The sequence below is a fragment of the Triticum urartu genome, chromosome 5 (genome assembly GCF_003073215.2).
Source record: "Triticum urartu cultivar G1812 chromosome 5, Tu2.1, whole genome shotgun sequence".
Classification (NCBI taxonomy): domain Eukaryota; kingdom Viridiplantae; phylum Streptophyta; class Magnoliopsida; order Poales; family Poaceae; genus Triticum; species Triticum urartu.
The window spans coordinates 446504080-446523405 of NC_053026.1; positions in this window are offsets into that span (position 1 = coordinate 446504080).

A 19326-nucleotide genomic window follows, 5' to 3' on the forward strand; every position below is an offset into this window, starting at 1 on the left:
TTTTCTTATACTAACGGGGCTTACGAGTTTTCTGTTAAGTTTTGTGTTGTGAAGTTTTCAAGTTTTGGGTAAAGATTCGATGGACTATGGAATAAGGAGTGGAAAGAGCCTAAGATTGGGGATGCCAAAGGCACCCCAAGGTAATATTCAAGGACAACCAAGAGCCTAAGCTTGGGGATGCCCGGGAAGGCATCCCCTCTTTCGTCTTCGTTCATCGATAACTTTACTTGGAGCTATATTTTCATTCACCACATGATATGTGTTTTGCTTGGAGCGTCATTTTATTTTAGTTTGTTTTGATTTCTGTTTGAATAAAATGCCAAGATCTGAAACTATTAAATGTTAGAGAGTCTTCACATAGTTGCATAATTATTCGACTACTCATTGATCTTCACTTATATCTTTTGGAGTAGTTTGTCATTTGCTCTAGTGCTTCACTTATATCTTTTTAGAGCACGATGGTAGTTTTATTTTGAAGAAATAGATGAACCCTCATGCTTCACTTATATTATTTTTAGAGTCCTAACTAGCATGGTAATTTGCTTTGGTTATGAATTTTGTCCTAATATGATGGGCATCCAAGAGGGATATAATAAAAACTTTCATATAAAGTGAATTGAATACTATGAGAAGTTTGATACTTGATAATTGTTTTGAGATATAAATGTGGTAATATTAGAGTTGTGATAGTTGAGTAATTGTGAAATTGAGAAATACTTGTGTTGAGGTTGGAAAGTCCCATAGCATGCACGTATGGTAAACGTTGTGTGACAAATTTGAAGCATGGGGTGTTCTTTGATTGCTTTCCTTATGAGTGGCGGTCGGGGACGAGCGATGGTATTTTTCTACCAATCTATCCCCCTAGAGGCATGCGTAGTAGTACTTTGCTTCGAGGGCTAATAAACTTTTGCAATAAGTATATCAGTTCTTTATGGCTAATGTGAGTCCATGGATTATACACACTCTCACCCTTCCATCATTGCTAGCCTCTTCGGTACCGTACATTGCCCTTTCTCACTTTGAGAGTTGGTGTAAACTTTGCCGGTGCATCCAAACCCCGTGATATGATATGCTCTATCACACATAAGCCTCCTTATATCTTCCTCAAAACAGCCACCATACCTACCTGAAAGTGTGTTATATCGACTATGGGGGTGAATAGGTGATTTTTATTAATTCTTCACTGAGGAATTTCAGGGTGAGGAAATTCCTCAGCGAAGATCTACTTGCAGCAGAATAAGTACTCAGAAGCAAACATAGCAGAATGCAAGCATGGTCATCATGATGAAATGAAGACAAGCACGGAGTACGAAAAGCGTAAACACAAGATAACACAGGATGAAGACAAACAGACTAAAGAAATTGAACTGAGGAAATTAAGAAAGTCTTCAATCAAAGTCTTCCAACAGATATGAACAAGCACACAACACAAAAATGAGGAAATGGAAGGGTTGAGGAAATGGAACCAGGTAGCTTGGTGAAGATAATGATTTGGTAGACCCGTTCCAACTGCTGTGACAGTTGTACGTCTGGTTAGGGCGGCTAGGTATTTAAACCTGAGGACACACAGTCCCGAACACCCAGTTCTGAACACGCAGTTCAGAACACTCAGTCCTCACCATATTCCCCTTGAGCTAAGGTCACACAGACCTCGCCCAATCACTCATGGTAAGTCTTCAGGTGATTTCCAAACCTTCACAGAGTCGGTCACTCGGCAATCCACAATTTCCTCTTGGATGCTCTAGACCATGACGCCTAACCATCTGGAAGATGCACAGTCTTCAAAGCTAACAAGCGTCGGATCCACGCAGGATCAATCTCTTCAGTGATGCTCAATCACTTTCGGTTTGTAGGTGTTTGGGTTTGGGTTTTCCTCACTTGATGATTTTCACTCAAAGTCCTCGGAGGATGGGATGCTCTCAAATGAAAAGTGTCAGTTTCTCTCGGAGCAGCCAACCAGCTAGTGGTTGTAGGGGGCGGCTATTTATAGCCTAGGGAGCAGCCCGACATGATAAGACATAAATGCCCTTCAATGATCTGACCATTAGGTGGGTAGATATTTTGGGACAGCTGGCACAAGGCACAACAATGGTCGGAAATTTGAGTATCAAATTTCTCAGAGCTATCATGTTCCTCACTATGTAGGCAATCCGCACTGGCGAATTCCTAACTCCTCAGTCAGAACAAATTCCTCAGAGACTAGAAGAACTTCATCTCTATCACTGAAGAATATGACTGAACTATATGAGATTTCCAATGGCTTCACTCGAAGGGATTGGTAGGTGTAGGATTTTGAGTTGAGCATCACATGGAAATTTTTCCTTAGTATTTCCTCGACCCCTTTAGCAGTACGGTGTTTCCTATGACTCAAGAAAGAGAAAATGAAACTACGAAAACAAGAGTCTTCACGCTTCATGTTCCTCGAATGAGTACCAAGTCTTCAAGGTCACACCAATTTCTTCACTTTCAAAGTCTTCAGAAAGTCTTCAGAAATCCAAAGTCTTCAGTCGAAGAACTTCATTTTTAGGGGTCGAATTTCTCTGTAAATATCAAACTCCTCATAGACTTATAGACCTCTGTACACTCATAAACACATTAGTCCCTTAACCTATAAGTCTTCAATACACCAAAATCACTAAGGGGCACTAGATGCACTTACAATATCCCCCCTTTTGGTGATTGATGACAATATAGGTTAAGTTTTCAACGGGGATAAACATATGAAGTGTAAATACTGATATTGAGGAATTTGATTGCAAGATATAGAAGAACTCCCCCTGAAGATGTGCATACCGAGGAATTTGCTTTTGAATCAATGCACACTTGAAGAGTTGAATCATGGAGCTCTCCCCCTATATCTTGTAATTCATACACACATTGACATATAATATGAAGAATTTGAAATGCATGATGAAATATGGTGACTGATGTAATTCAGCATGCGTGCATTAACATTAATGAGGAATAAGCATCCAGAAGAAATCAGCAAAAGTATCAGGCCACCATAGAGTTTAAGATTACAACTTGATCCAGCAAAGTCATCAGAAGAACGAGAGTTGTATCTTAAGAAAAAAAACGCCCATATAAGATAGACCCACTTGAATACTAACTCAAATTTCTCCCCCTTTGTCATCGAATGACCAAAAGGGTTGAAAATGAGGACTAACGCCCCTAAAGAATATCAGGTTGATGGAGGAGCGCCAGCATTGTTGGGGTCGTTTGTCATTGTAGGGCCTACTGTAGTGTCGTCCAAGTCTTCATGCTCATCGGTGTCGCGCGATGAAGAATATGAGCTGGTCACCAAGGAAGGAACCTTGAACTTCTTGTATTTCTTCGGTGGAGGTGCAGACCAGTCAAAATCTTCCTTGAGACCCATGTTCTTCAGATCTTCTTCACTATAGACATGGGATAGAATAGCCCAGGTGCGACCGAAGATCTCATGGAGGTAGTAATGGTTTTTCTTCACTCCATTGTGTGTAGTGGTCATGTTGTGATGAAATGAACCAAACTGACGCTTAACCCATTTATGGTTTCGATCCACCTTCTGGTGAAGACTAAGCAGAAGCTCACGGTCAGTCATTACACGAGGAGCAGTGGCTTGAGGATTTGGCTTGGAGGCATGGGCAGCAGAATCATGAGTGGCAGAGTCATCATTGGTGGAATAAGATGCAGCTTTGCGAAACTGACCATCCAATGAACCTATGCCTTCATCAATGACAAGAGGTGTCTTGCCCTTTTCATCAGTTGAAGTAAAAGTCTACTTGAGGACTTCAATCGGGGGCAAGTAGCTGAGGTTATTCTGAAAATCAGCCTTGTAGTTGAGTGAAGACCTTGTCCTGAGGAATCTCATAATCCAAGGTGCATAAGGCTTCAGCTCAAATGGAGAAAGTGCAACATTTGCCAGAGTCCTCATGGAGAAATCATGATAGTTGATAGGAATGCTATGAATGATGTTGAATAGCAGATTCTTCATGGTGCCAACTATTTCCTCAATCAGATGAGTCGTGGCCATTGATAGGACTCATTGTCCTCGTCAGAATGCGATAGACTGTTCTAGGCACATAGAGTAAGTCCTTTATGAGGAATTTGTTCCTTGGGGCTTGACCGGGCTTCAGAGCCTTCATTAACACTTGCATGTAATGAGCAGTGAGTTCAGGTTCTTGGTACAGGCAGCGAGCTCCTTCACTGGGTGGACTGATGGGTAGGGCGTGAAGCAATTCAGAGGTTGGTGCCTTATAATGAGTATTATCGGTCATCCAGTCCAAGACCCAGGTGTTGATATCTTCAGGATCACCAGTGATGTGCAGTGTCGCATAGAACTGAAGAATGAGCTCCTCATTCCAATCAACAATGTCAGTGCAAAAGTTGAGGAGGCCTGCATCATGAAGCACACCGAGCACAGGAGAGAAACAAGGCAATCATTCCATGTCCACATGAGGAATATTCTCATGGTAGAAGATTTTGTCCTTGTTGAAAAGTAGTGAAGAATAGAAATTTGCCTGGATGGCAGTCCAGAAGCGCTTCCTTCTAAGACGAGCAGAATAGTAGGGATTGTAGTCAGTGAAGAACACGTGTTCGCCGAAGAAATCATCAGCCTTGAATTTCCGCTTCTTTGAGAATGGATCCTTTGGTTTGGGCTGAGGAGTGTCAGTCAATTGCATTATTACCTCAGGAATCGCAATCTCAGGCTCCACAGGCTGAGGAATTTCAGGTTCTTCTTCAGTGGCAGCCTGGGACTTCAATTCTTCATTTACATTTTCTTCAGCACTAGTGGCTGGAATTTCTTCATGAACAGATGGGGTTGCATGTGGTTCATCAGATCCCATTTGTACTGTAGTTACTGGGGACTGACGAATTTGTTGCATTGGTGTGAAGAGTGGAGAGTTGGGGTGCTGACTTTCCCAAAAGTCATCATTTAGCACGGGTGTGGTAAAACCAATATCCCCATCTTCATCTTCCATTTCTTCAACGCCAGCCTCTTTAGCAGTAAACTGAGGCATAGGTGAGGAGACAACTGGTGTTGAAGGGATTGTATCCACTTCAGTTTCTTCATCCATCTGCTCTGACGAAGCAACAGAAGGAATGTCATCATCGGATTCACTTGGAATCACATATTCTTCATCATAAGGAACAAGGTCCTTTGATGGCATGGTTGAGATAGAAAAAACATCAATGGGGTTTGCAAACGAGCTGGTCAAAGACTTCATCTTCTTTGGAGCTGAAGAATCTGATGAAGCTGATGCCTTCCTTTCCTTCACTGCTGCATGCTCTGCAGCCTTAGTCTTCTTCACATCTGAAGCAGATGGAAGAATCGGAGTTGGGGTAGGCGCAGGAGGAGCAGACGAATTTGGTTGAGTTTCTTCAGGCACAACTGATGCAGTTGCCCTGACCTCTTCATCTTCTTTAGGAACACCACTAGTGGATGCCCTGGCAATTTCATCAGCGGCTGGAATGCAGTCATCAGCCCTGGAATTCACATTTTCTTCAGCAGCCTAAATGTCATCAGCGGTGCTGGCATTTTCTTCAGTAGGTTGAGCAGATGCTTCAGCCTGAGGAATTTCCTGTTGCGTTGGGGCTGCAATAGTGGAAGTGAACTTTTTAGTCAATTTCATAAACCTGACTTTGGCTCCAAGCCAGTCAGCGCGGTATGCGTCAAATTCATCATTGAGTTTCATGATCTCTGATTGAATTGTGATAAGTTCTTCAGTTGTCATAGAGACAACATTCTTCTTCAGGAAGCGCTCCTTTTTGTACTACGCTTTCTTGATCTGCCTGGCCTTCTCAAACTTCCATTTTTCTTCTTGTATGAAGTGAGTCAACATATGACCTTGGCCAGGAGTCAGCTTGAAATTAGGCTAGGAGTATTTGGGTCCTTGTGCCATAAATCAATGTCCTCAAGGATCAACTTTGAATCCAAAGGGAGAGGCACACTTGTGCCCTTGGCTCTAGCGGCCTTGACCTGTCTGTCTCTGATGATTTCTGCAAGTTCATCATCATCAGCTTCGTCTTCATCTGATGGCACTTGAAAAGCGACCTGCTTCTTTTGAGGACTTGGTCGAGAGCCTCATCCAACAGTTGCCTTGGTCTTCAACAAAGTGGGACCAGTTGAAGAATGCAGTGGTGCTGAGCAACTAGTATATGCTCCTGAGGCAATAGAGATGTCCGTCGTCATTTGGCATGTGGCGAGATGCGCAGGTGCTGAGGATTTTGTCAGAGCAGCTGAGGACTTGAGCGGAGGAGCTAAGGATTTTGGAGGAGCAGGAGCAGCATGAGGAATTGGCCGTGAGGGCTTTGAGGAATCTGGTCGTGAGGGCATAGCTGAGGAACTTGGCCGTGAGGGCATTGAGGAAGAAGCACTTGGCTTGTGCATAGGCTTCTTTCGCATGGCCTTCTTTGGCTTGCTTGCAGATGCCTCAGCAATGGCAGCAGCAGCAGAAGAATCTTCATTGAATTTCCTCACTGCTTCTCTTGCTTGTCTGGCCAACTTGGCCTAGCGCTTGAAGCTGGTGGGATCTGCTTCTTGGCCAGGTGCCAACAGAGGTCTTGGGCATGGAGGATTGAGAGCGAATTTCTTCATGTACTTGGGAGTAACATACCTGTAGTCCCCCACTCTCTTGCCCATCTCCTCTCTATTCGTTGAATGCGCACTTTGCGCTCATTCTTGGTTTCCTTTCCATGAGTGGCCTCATCAGGAGTGCAATAGTCCTTGTATATGTCATCAGGGATCTCAAAAGCAGTATTGACCTCAGGCCTCTTTCCTCCTTTCTGTGGCTTCTACCATCAGCCATTTTCTTCAGTTGAGGAATTTGAACAATGGAATTCTCTGAAGATGTATGCAACTTTTCTTCAAGGAACACTGCAAATGAGTTAAGTTGATGAGAACCTAGTGATTCAGCAGCGGATATGAGTACCTGTGAACAGAGTATAGTTGCGAGGAAATTGGAGAGGTCATATGCGTTCTCAGAAGGTTTTGTAAAAAGAACAAGTTTGAGGAATTTGACCAGATGAGTCTTGAAGAATTTCACTAAGCATTCTTTGTCTTAGATTCTAGAGTTGTACAAATACTAAATCCACACAATTGAGGAATCTTGAAGAAAAATATAGCTTAGAGAAATAAAGCAAGAGCAGGTGACATGTGAGGTGTTTTTAGTGTGTGAAGATTTGAAGAAAAACACCTTTGAGGATTTTGTAGAAATCATTTGAATCAAAGAGGGCAGTAAAAGTAACTTTTAAATACCCTGGACGAAGACCATGACGAACTAGGAAGTGGAGATGTGAAGTTCGTCAGTGCAGATCTTCCACGCCCTAACTCGACAGAGGAAGACAACTACGGCGGCGGCGGAGTGAAGAAATCCGCGGCCGGCGCGAGTACGACGGCAACAAGGTCAAGGCAGTGAAGCTCTTCCTCACCGGTGACGATGAAGTAGCGGCGGCGCTAGGGTTTGAGAAGCTCGAGCCGGAGTGAGGTTGAGCGGAGTAAAAGAGAAGTGAGGAAGGGAGGGGGGTATTTATAGCCATGGTAAAAAACTGTTCGCCCAAAGAATTTGGACGAACGTGCCCCTGACCCTTCTCATTCGCTTGACATGTGTCACCCACGTACTGAGAAGTGGAGATCGTGGGTGAATGGATAAGTGTTGTCGTGGGATGTGGAACGGTTTGAGCGGCAAAGCCAAAAAATTTGGATAAGATAAGTTAAAAGTTCCGTTCGCAAATTCTTCAGCTGACACGGACCCAGTGAATATTTTGAACGAGTTTCAAATAGAACGCACATGAAGAAATTGTGAATAGAATGGTTTGAGTTTAGCATAGAGGGGGTAGGGGCCGATCACATTCACTTAGCAGAAAAAGCAACTTGAAGAATTAGCCATAAGTGAATGCTGTAGAGGACATAAACTCATATATATATATATATATATATACATAGCCAAGGAAGAAAAACGTCGGAAACTGTGAAGACAATGCAAAGTTGAAAAACAACTGAGGAAATTCAAAACAAACAAATAAAACTCAAATTGAAGATTTTCAACTTTTGGTGGTGGCGTGACCCACCGTATAAGAATGATGATTTCAGACACCGCGTACAATTGTCGTAGGGTTCTGAGAATCAAATTCTTTGTTAATTTCTTCACACTTAGAGAGTTATTCTTCATTGATTGAAGAAAAACATTTCTTCATGTGTTGCACATCTAAGTAATCAATTTTGCATAAGTGTTAGGATGAGTGTCCTTTTCAAAGAACATTCGAAGATTCTAAGATATTTAGCTCACACCGCAACTTGCTAAATCTCTTCTCATCCAAGAGCTTTGTGAATATATCGGCTAGCTGTTCTTTAGTCTTCACATGCTCAATAGAAATGTCGCCCTTCAACACATGACCACGACGAAAATGATGATGAATCTGAATGTGCTTTGTCTTCGAGTGATGAACTCGGTTGTGAGCAATATTGATGGCACTCTCATTGTCACAGAAGAGAGGCACATTCTTCACGTTGACGCCGTAGTCCTTGAGAGTTTGCTTCATCCACAGCAATTGAGCACAGCAAGAACCAGCAGCAATGTACTCAGCTTCAACAGTAGACAGTGATACGCTGTTCTGTTTCTTTGAGGACCAACAGACCAAAGATCGTCCGAGGAAATGACATGTACCAGATGTTGACTTGCGGTCCACACGATCACCAGCATAGTCAGAGTCAGAATATCTAATGAGATCAAAAGCCGAGCCCTTGGGGTGCCATAATCCAAGTGTTGGTGTGTGAGCTAGATATCTAAGAATATGTTTCATAGCCTTATGGTGTGATTCCTTAGGTGTAGCTTGAAATCGGGCACACATGCAAACACTAAGCATTATATCTGGCCTAGACGCACATAAGTACAATAAAGAACCAATAATGGAGCGGTATACCTTATGATCGAAGTCAATACCATTTTCATCAGTGCACAGATGGCCATTTGTGGGCATAGGAATTTTGACGCCTTTGCAATCTTGCATGCCGAATTTCCTCAGTACATCCTTGAGGTATTTCTCCTGAGATATGAATATGCCATTGCGTTGTTGACGAATTTGAAGACCTAAGAAGAATTTCAATTCTCCCATCATGGACATTTGATATTCTTCACTCATCATATAGGCAAATTCATCACTATAACGTTGGTCAGTACAGCCAAAGATAATATCATCAACATATATTTGGCACACAAATAGTTCACCATCATAAGATTTAGTGAAAAGAGTAGGGTCGAGTGAACCGGGTTTGAAGCCTTTCTTCACGAGGAATTCCTTCAAAGTATCATACCACGCCCGTGGGGCCTGCTTGAGGCCATAGAGGGCCTTATTGAGTCTGAAGACTTTGTCAGGATGCTTTGGATCTTCAAAACCTGGGGGTTGAGCAACATATACTTCTTCCTCAAGCTTACCATTGAGGAATGCACTTTTCACATCCATTTGATATAAAGTGATATCATGATGGTTAGCATAAGCAAGTAATATGCGAATAGCATCAAGTCTAGCAACAGGTGCAAAAGTTTCATCGAAGTCAATTCCTTCAACCTGTGTGTAGCCTTGAGCTACAAGCCATGCCTTATTCCTCACCACAAGGCCATTTTCATCTTGCTTGTTGCGGTAGATCCACTTTGTGCCAATGATATTGTGCTTGTGAGGATCTGGAAATTTGACTAGTTCCCAAACGTTGTTGAGCTCGAATTGATGTAATTCCTCTTGCATAGCTTGAATCCACTAAGGCTCCAAAAATGCTTCATCTACCTTAGTGGTCTCTGTGATAGAGACGAAAGCAAAGTGCCCACAAAATTTAGATAAATGTGAAGCTCTTGAGCGTCTGAGAGGACCTGGAATGTTGATGTCGCTGATGATTTTCTCAATTTGCACTTCATTTGCGACGCGAGGATGAGCGGGTTGATGTTGAGGAATTTGATCAACATTTTCTTCAGCATCATTTTCCTCAGGTGCATCAGCATGACGTTCTTCATGTTCTGGAATAACTTCTTCAGCAGATTCTTTAGTAGGAATGACATCCTCTGTAGCCTTGAACTTAATAGATTCCTTAGGAGGTATTTCATCTGTCACAGGAGGTAGGTGCTCTCTTTGCGAGCCATTAGTCTCATCGAACCGCACATCTACATTTTCAACAACCTTGTGATGACATGTGTTGAAGACTCTGTAGGTGTGCGAGTCCTTACCATAACCGAGCATAAAACCTTCATGTGCTTTCGATGCAAATTTAGAACTGTGATGAGGATCACTAATCCAACATTTAGCACCGAAGACTTTGAAATAACTCACATTGGGTTTCTTGTCAGTGAGGAGTTCATAGGCAGTCTTCTTGAAGAATTTGTGAAGATATACTCTGTTGATGATGTGGCACGCAGTACCAATTGCCTTAGGCCAGAAGCGAGGAGGCGTCTTGTACTAATCAAGCATAGTATGGGCCATCTCAACAAGAGTCCTGTTCTTGCGCTCCATGATGCCATTTTGCTGAGGAGTATAAGGAGCAGATAACTCATGAGTAATACCAAGTTCATCAAGATAGTCATCAAGACCAGTGTTCTTGAACTCAGTTCCATTATCACTCCTGATGTGCTTGATCTTCACACCAAAGTTGGTTGAAGCCCTTGAGGAAAATCGTTTGAAGACTTCCTGCACTTCATTTTTGTAAGTGATAATATGGACCCATGTATATCGAGAGTAATCATCAACAATGACAAAGCCATATAAAGATGCAACATTGGTAAATGTGGCATAGTGAGTAGGGCCAAAGAGATCCATGTGAAGCAATTCAAATGGTCGAGTAGTAGTCATGATAGTCTTCGCTAGATGCTTGGCCTTGGTCATCTTTCCAGCTTCACAGGCTCCGCGTAAGTGATCCTTAAGGAATTTTACATTTTCAATGCCAATGACATGCTTCTTCTTCGCGAGCGTGTGCAGATTCCTCATGCCAGCATGACCAAGTCGTCGATGCCATAGCCAGCCTTCTAAATCTTTTGCAAGTAGACATGTAGCTGGTTGTGGTCCTGTAGAGAAATCAACAATATACAAATCTCCTCTCCTAAAGCCTTCGAAGACTTTGGAATTGTCAGCTTCCATGATCACAAAACAATGATACTTGCCAAAGACAACCACCATATCAAGATCACAAAGCATTGAGACAGACATGAGGTTGAACCCTAAGGACTCAACAAGCATGACTTTGTCCATGTGTCGATCCTTTGAGATTGCAACCTTACCTAGACCCAATACCTTGCTTTTGCCTTTGTCAGCGTAGGTGATGCGCTTCAGATGTGATGGAGATAAAGCGGTGTCCATCAACAAGCTCCTGTCACCAGTCATGTGATTTGTACATCCACTATCGAGGACCCACTCAGTGGCTTTGGGTTGATCATCCTGCAGATGAATTAGTGCAACTTATGAACTCATATACTTCATCAGTGAAGAATATGGTATCAATTTCACCAGACAATATAACAGATAAAACAATATGAGAATGTGAGAAATGAAAATTCATTTCTTCATGAATAGCTTGCGTCCTTTCAAGCATATACAGGTCTCCAGCAAATTCTTCAGATGATTAAGTTCGTCTGGAGACTTGACCCTGCATAAGAGGTTAGTTCTTTATCTTCACCACCCACATCTCAAGGGGTGGCAAAGAGTTCATCATTCTACGAGCTCCATAAGAGAAAGGTGGCATAGATGCCAATCCACTTCGTTTCACATAATAGTGGTTAGGGTAAGCATAAGAGTAAGCAGAGAAATTCTTCGAGGACTTATGAACATAATGATTTGAAGAATAATGCACATATCCATAATCCTTAGATCTTCCCTGCGAAACAGACGGGTTAGCACGATGATGCTCATATGAGGACTTTGATCCTTTTGAGGAATTTGATCCACGTGAGGAGTTTGGTTCGTATGAGGACTTGGATCCATATGAAGAATTTGGTCCATATGAAGAATTTTATATGGGGTTCCTATTCTTCACAGGTGGCGTCATGATGACATTCACCTGAAGATTTTCAAGGCATCTTTTGGGAACCCAGATTTTCTTCATAGGAGGACCGTTGCTATAGTTAGTGCCAACATATCTAGCAAATACTTCACCGTTCTGATTTTTGAACAGTTTATAATTGGAGTCAAAAGACTCGTCAGAAGAATATGAAGATTCACACGTAAAGCCAGATAAAGTAGATGGATCCACTGAAGGTCCCCTTGCAGCAACCCATGAGGTTTTGGGATACTGCTCAGGTTTCCAGTAGGTCCCATCAGCATTGATTTTCCTCTCAAAGGCTATACCCTCTTTCCTAGGGTTCCCGTTGAGGATCTGCTTTTTAAGCACGTCACAAAGAGCTTGATGCCCTTTGAGGCTTTCGCACATGCCTGCCATATACAATTCCTTCAGCCCTGCATCATCAGTAATACTAGCTATGTCCTCAGATGAGGAATTAGTGACAGCAGAGGCAGTTGAAGAATTTGCAGAAATGGAAGTATATGAGCATTCAGGTGAAGAACTAGCAGTTTCACGTTCAAAGCACTTCAAACATGGAGGAACAAATTCATCCTGAGTAGCGCTGATCTGTTGAGCAAGTAATGAATCACGGTCCTTCTGAAGATCTTCATAACTCACTCTTAACTCCTCAAGATCTTGCTTTCTTTGAAGAAATTCATAAGAAAGCATCTCATGATCAGATAGGAGAGTGTTATGATGATCTTGAAGATTGTCAAACTTGGACTAAAGTCTCTGAAGATTTTCAGTCAAGATTTTAGTGCGATCCATTTCCTCTCCCAACATATCATCGCTTTTATCTAGCATATTTTGAACCTTTTCAAGAGCCTTTTGTAGTTTCACAGCAATCTTAGCAAGTTTAGAGTAGTTGGGTTTGAGGTTTTCATCAGATTCATCCTCACTAGATTCATAGGAGGGATATTTGAGTACCTTTGATCCTTTTGCCATGAAGCAATAGGTGGGAGCGTAGTCCGCATTATCATCATCAGTAGTGTTGGGGAGTTCCATTTCTTCAGGGTTGAAGATAGACTTGCTGACAAACGCAGTTGCGAGGGCTAGGCTTGCCACACTAGAGTCTGACTCCTCAGATTCCTCCTCTTCCTCATTTTCCTCAGAGTCCATTTCCTTGTCAATGAATGCTCGAGCATTCTTGGATCTGCTCTTCTTGTGAGATGAGGACTTTGAGGGTCTTGATGATGAGGACTTTGAAGATTTCTTCTTCTTCTTTGAATCATCAGAACTGTAATCCTTGTACTTCTTCTTCTTCTTCAATTCCTTTTCCCACTGAGGACAATCTTGAATGTAGTGTCCAGGTTTTTTGCATTTATGGCAGAGTCTCTTCTTGTAATCATGGGATGAGGAATGTGATCTCAAGTCGCCACCTCTTGAGGATTTATGAAAACGACCACGTCTTGAGAACTTTTGGAACTTCCTCACGAGCATTGCCCTTGAGCAGAGCAGAGTATGAGATCTTGATATTGGAATAAAGCATGTAATAAATATGGGATGAACTTTTCTTTTTGTTGGGGATGTTGAGTTGAGTTGTGAAATGGGAATTGTAATGGTTCGTGAAGCAATAAAAGTTGATGTGGTTGGAATCTCATATGAGGTGTCATAAGTTGTTTGTTGAATATGACAACCCTTTACGAGTACTTTCTCAAGGGCCCGAAAACGATCATGACCCTGACCAGTGAGGATTACCCAAAAATCCTGAAGGACATGATGAAGCATATTCATCTTGAAGGAGATGCAATTTACAAGGGTTATCCTTTCATGGAGAAGGGAGTTGAACTTTGGTATGTGGAGGTACACCTCCACCGTGTGAAGGGAGTTTGCCCAAAGACTATGGGTAAATACTTTTTCATTTCTCGAGTACCACGAGCAACATTCTTTGACTCTGTTCGTGAAGCTGCTATGGAAGCCATACGTCAGATTGGAGAAATACTAGAAGCAAGACTCCAGTCACACTCAGGAATACCTGGAGGTACACCTCCACCGTGTGAAGGGAGTTTGCCCAAAGACTATGGGTAAATACTTTTTCATTTCTCGAGTACCACGAGCAACATTCTTTGACTCTGTTCGTGAAGCTACTATGGAAGCCATACGTCAGATTGAGAAATACTAGAAGCAAGACTCCGTCACACTCAGGAATACTTGAGGGAGGTCCATGCAGAGATGATGGAGATGAAGCTCATGGCCACCATAATGAAGCAAAACATCGATGATTTGAAGGATCACATCGCACAATTCTAGTGGGACTGAAGTATCTTCAAGAAGGGCAAATGAATAAAGATGGAAGTAATGCTTGACCATACCAAACTATGTGGATGGCAGCTTTTGTAATAAAGTACTTTTGAAATTTTAGTTTGGAGTAGTGGTTAAGGATGTAATAAAGGATTTGATATGAAGAGAATTATGGATGAACCAGTGCATTTTTTTGCGATACTTGTCTGTGTGAACACTTGAACAATGGAAAAGAAAATGTATTCTATAGAGTGGAGTTTGGAAGAATGAGTTGGAGTTTGGTTTTAGTTATGATGGTTACCCCAAGAGTATGAAGTAATGAAGTACTATTGGATTTAAAGGAGATGTAATGTTGGAATATGGAGCAATAGTAACTCCAAGGATGAGTTAAGGATATACAAGTTTTAAGTGGGCTCATAACCCACAGGACCCAGGATTTGATAAGGAAACAAGCACAATCTTGTTGAAGAAAAGAATTCTGAAGGAAGCTATGATGTCATCAGCAGACGTTCAATAGGAGGTTACGTAAATCCAAGAGTTCTGAAGAAGCGATAGAGATTTTGTTTGGCTTGCAGAACAAATGGATTTACCCGAACCCAGTTCGTGGAGAAGAGAAGTTCTGCAATGCTTGTGAGGATGCCCAAGTGTTAGAATACGTGATTCACTATCTACGTATGTGGTAATGATTCAAGTACGGGATGGATTGGCCCCCATACCGGAGACTTCTATCATGAGCTATCATATGTTGATAGAAAATCAGAGAGCCTTAAAACCCTAGAAGAGTGTCGACACGACAAGCCAAAAGCCTTAGAATGGCAGGACGATGGAAACCTTGTACAGGCACCCATTGCCAATCGTATGATATGCGGTGAGATTCAACCCAGACCCGTTTCCTGCAGGAGGAACCAGTAATTGTTGACCACCATGAGATTTTCGATAGTTGTTTAGCATTGGCGACAGCCTGACAGCTAAGAAGACCCAGACTCGGAAGGACCTTATTTGATGCAAGGACTCAAGATTTTGAGGAAAAGGCCATGCCCTTACCGGAAGAGCAAAAGTGAAGGAGTTATCTCAGAGAATATGAGAAGACCGGCACCGTCAACGCAAAGGACGGAGTACATGAGTTTTGTCGGAACCGTAACCATGATTCTAAGGCTGGTAGCACCCCAGACCTTGTGATGATCAATGGATTTTCAAGAAGACCCCCAACCTAACCTTCTTTCTAGCCTCTCCGAATCTCGAGGACGAGATTCATTTTAAGGGTGGTAGTTTGTAACATCCCAAAATTCTAAATTTTGGAATGTTATATTAAATAAATAATTGTGATTGTTTGTTTGATTTTTGTGATTGATTGTGTGAAACTTAGTGGAAATTGAAACTTTTGAAAGTTGAATGAGAGGGAATAAAATGACTTCCCCAAAACTTTCATCTTGCATTTTGATCTCCCTGAGTTCAAATTCATTACAAAACCCTAGAGTGATGACTTCTTCCATTTAAATAAATGAAAAGAGGTTCGAAAATGATTTGAATTTCCATTTGAAATATTTTAAATTTAGAAACTTTAAGCAACTCAATGAGTTCATGAGGGAAGATTAAATGACTTGTTCATATTTGAAGAAAGAGAGTTGGAAGTTTCAAAGAAATAAATTGGAAGTCACTTTGAAGTTATTTGAAACTCATTTTCCATTTGAAGTTGTTTGAAATTCCAAATTCAAATCCAATTGGGAGTTAGTTGAGTTGCTTTTCAAAATATTTTTCTCCTAAAAATAAGTAAATGGAAATAAGGGTAAAATGATTCCCTTCAATGGAAAATTAGGAGAAAATAAATTTGAAATCATTTTGATATTTTAAAAAATGATTTTATTGATTTCAAATGCAACAGTAGCACGGTTTAACTTTTATGAATTTTTTTGGAATTTATTTGAACTTGGAAAATAGTTCATCTTATTCTTGGTATTTTTCTGAGCATTTTGGTATATAATATGCCTATATAGTTTTCTTATTATTACTCGGTTTGTTTGCTTTTCAGATTGTAAAAAAAGAAAAACTTTTATTTTAAAAAAAACGCACGCACGAGCTGGCCAGCCGGCCCAGCCACAGGCCAGCGAGGCCATGGGCCAGCCGCAGCGCTAGGGGCCAGTGGCCTGCCACGCCAGCGCCAGGAGGGCCAGCGCCGCACGCACGAGCCGCTGCTCCTCCTGCGCTCGCTACCCGCTGCTACCGCTGACGCATGGGGCCCAGCCCCATCGTCCCTAACCTGCCGCTCGCCCTGCACGGGATCAGGAAGCCGCGCCCGCACGCCGAAACCGCCGGGCGAAGCCCTCGCGGATGAGCTTATCCTCGCAACTCCGCAGCCCCTCCCAGCGCCTATAAAAGCCCCTCGTCCTCCTCTGTCCATTCTGCCACTCCACGTCGCCCCTCGCCCCTCGCATCGCTCGCCGTAGCCACTTGGATCTCGCCGGAGCCATGCTAGTTCACCGGAGGATTTCATCGCCCGTGAGCCACCCCGGCCTCCACCGACTACTTCTTTTTGCTGCCCGAGTCAAAGCGCATCTTGTTGACATCCTCCTCTTGTCCCTAGGTCACCAGAGACGCCGCCCCGATGACCTGCGTCCTCGCCGGAGCACGGAGCCGCCGCCCTTCGCTCCACCCATCCTGGCCACCCCGACGCGCGCCGTCACCACCACCGGACCGCCCACCTCGCGCCCGTCTCGTCCGTCCTCTTCCCCGCCGCTGAGGACCGCCGGAGTCGCCGCCCCATCACCGGCCGACGCCAGCGCCGCCGTCCCTGTTCGTCATCGTCGCCATCGTGAGCCACTGCCCCGTTCGCTTAGTTTAGGTTTTTTTATATTTGAATTATATCGGTTAACCGCGGGCTTTAGTAAACCGTTCGGTTTAGTCAAACCGATCTCCGGTTTATTTATTTTTCTAGCCGTCGCCGCTGTTTTGCCCACGTTACGATCGTTCGCCGTATAAGCTTCTGCAGCGGACACCTTTTGGCCAGTAGGAATCTGCCACGTGGCCAGGACTTGTTTGTGATAACTTTCTTCACCGTTCAGTCCCCGGAATTAGCAGTTTAGCCCCTAAACTTAGAATAGCCACAACTTTTTAACCGTAAGTCCAAATTCGATGAAACCAGCGGCAAAATGTTCGTCTCGAATAGCTTTATCCAGAAAACCAACTTTGAAAACTTTTGGCCAAATTCAAATTTGAACTTTACTCAGATTTTAATTCAAACTTCAATTGGCCATATCTCCTAAACCGTAGCTCCGATTGACGTTATTCTTTTTGCACCGTGTCACCGTTGCCAAACCTTATCACTTGGACCTATCTCACAATATTTTCACACATTAGGATCTGTCCATAGTAGTTTTACTTGTATGCCTAGTAGGCACTGTGGTCCACGTCACAATTTTTGGCACCCATGCCCTATGTTGTTTTGCACTTAGTATTTACTTTTGATAGTTAAGTGTGTTGTGTGTTCTTTTGGATTTTCCGAGTCTTTTCATGTTGCATGTTATTTGGTTCTCTGAAATGATTGCTTATGTGAATGCAATGTTCGACTTTATAGATTTTCATCGGAGAGTGATGAATAGTTCTATTAAGTAAATTTCTGAGAGTGATATAATCTTCATCAACTATTACCAAGGCAAGTTCACATTTGACCATTCTTCCAATTACCTATGTTTTATATTATGCACTTAGTCCTTTTGTGGTAGGATTGCATGGTAGGATTTATTGATGCCAGATGGCTATGCCGTTACCTAGTAGTTCATTGAGGTAGGTTTGAACCATATACCTTTGTCACCACCGCGTAAGTTTAATTTTGCCTTGCCAATGTAGACGTGGATTGGGAAGTGTTCATTGTGAGAGATGAGTGACAAAGTACTAAGTAGAACCAAGATAACTTAATGAACTACCTGGGCGGAGGTTTTGTTTGAATGGTGGCGAAGTACAGTGGGAGCATGCATGGAAAATCCATGGTGGTGCACCACTAGTGGTCCGTCCGCCCAGGCTCAAAGAGATCACTCGTATTCTCATGTCTAGAAGCTTACATGTGCAGCCACAAGCCAATATGGGCTCTGGCTTAGTTGAGTAGTTAGTGTGACCCCTTCCGGGATGGGCTAGCAGATGTAGAATGAGTAGGTGTACCGGCCTATCCGTGGGTTAAGGGGGAATACTTTCGAAAGACTATGTCTCGGTCATCCTATTCTCAAACGCCGGGCAGTGTGAGAACTTCAAGGGAGGCGATCGAGTCTTTTGGGGAAAAGTGCGCAAACCTCTACAGAGTGTTAAAACCTAATCGATTAGCCGTGTCCCCGGTTACGGACAACTTGAGCATCTAGTAGTGGAAATGCTGGGAGATCTCATCACTCTTAATTAAACAGTTGGGTTGTAAATGAAACTTTAGGAATGGATTGAGTTGGGTTTACCAACTCATTCTATGCTATACAGTAGTGGTAGAATAATATCTTTTATTCTAGGGAAAAACTAGCTTTATGCAACAAAACTAAACTTAGAGCTTTCCACCAGCCAAATTGCATGTACAATAGGTTCATTATTCTTATGATGTGACTTGCCAGTACATTCAATGTACTGACCTACAGGGCTGCAACGTCTTATGTTGCACGAATTTTCTACGATGAGTAAGAGTTACATTGTAGGGTTACGGTCTACACTCAACTTGCCGTTGGCGTTGATGGACTCCACACCCTTATGTTTGTTTCCGCTGAGACTTATGAGGTATATATCAGTTTTACGTTATTTATACATGTGATTGCACTTTGATGTATACATTGATGTACTGTGTGTGCCAGCATACCGATCCAGGGATGGCACGGATACACATAGGCTTGGCCATTTGAGGTCAGGTCGCTACAGAGATGGTATCAGAGCACATGTTGACTGTAGGCCGTGACCCTAGAAACTGGAAAGCCCTTAGGAAAGGATTTCTCTTGAACTTTATTTTCAAAAAAAATCCTTTACCTCTCTTCTTTTCTGAGCCTTATCAAATCTTTCCTTTTACCTCAAATAGTTAGACAACCCCCGTTCCCTTTGGACCACACGGAGGA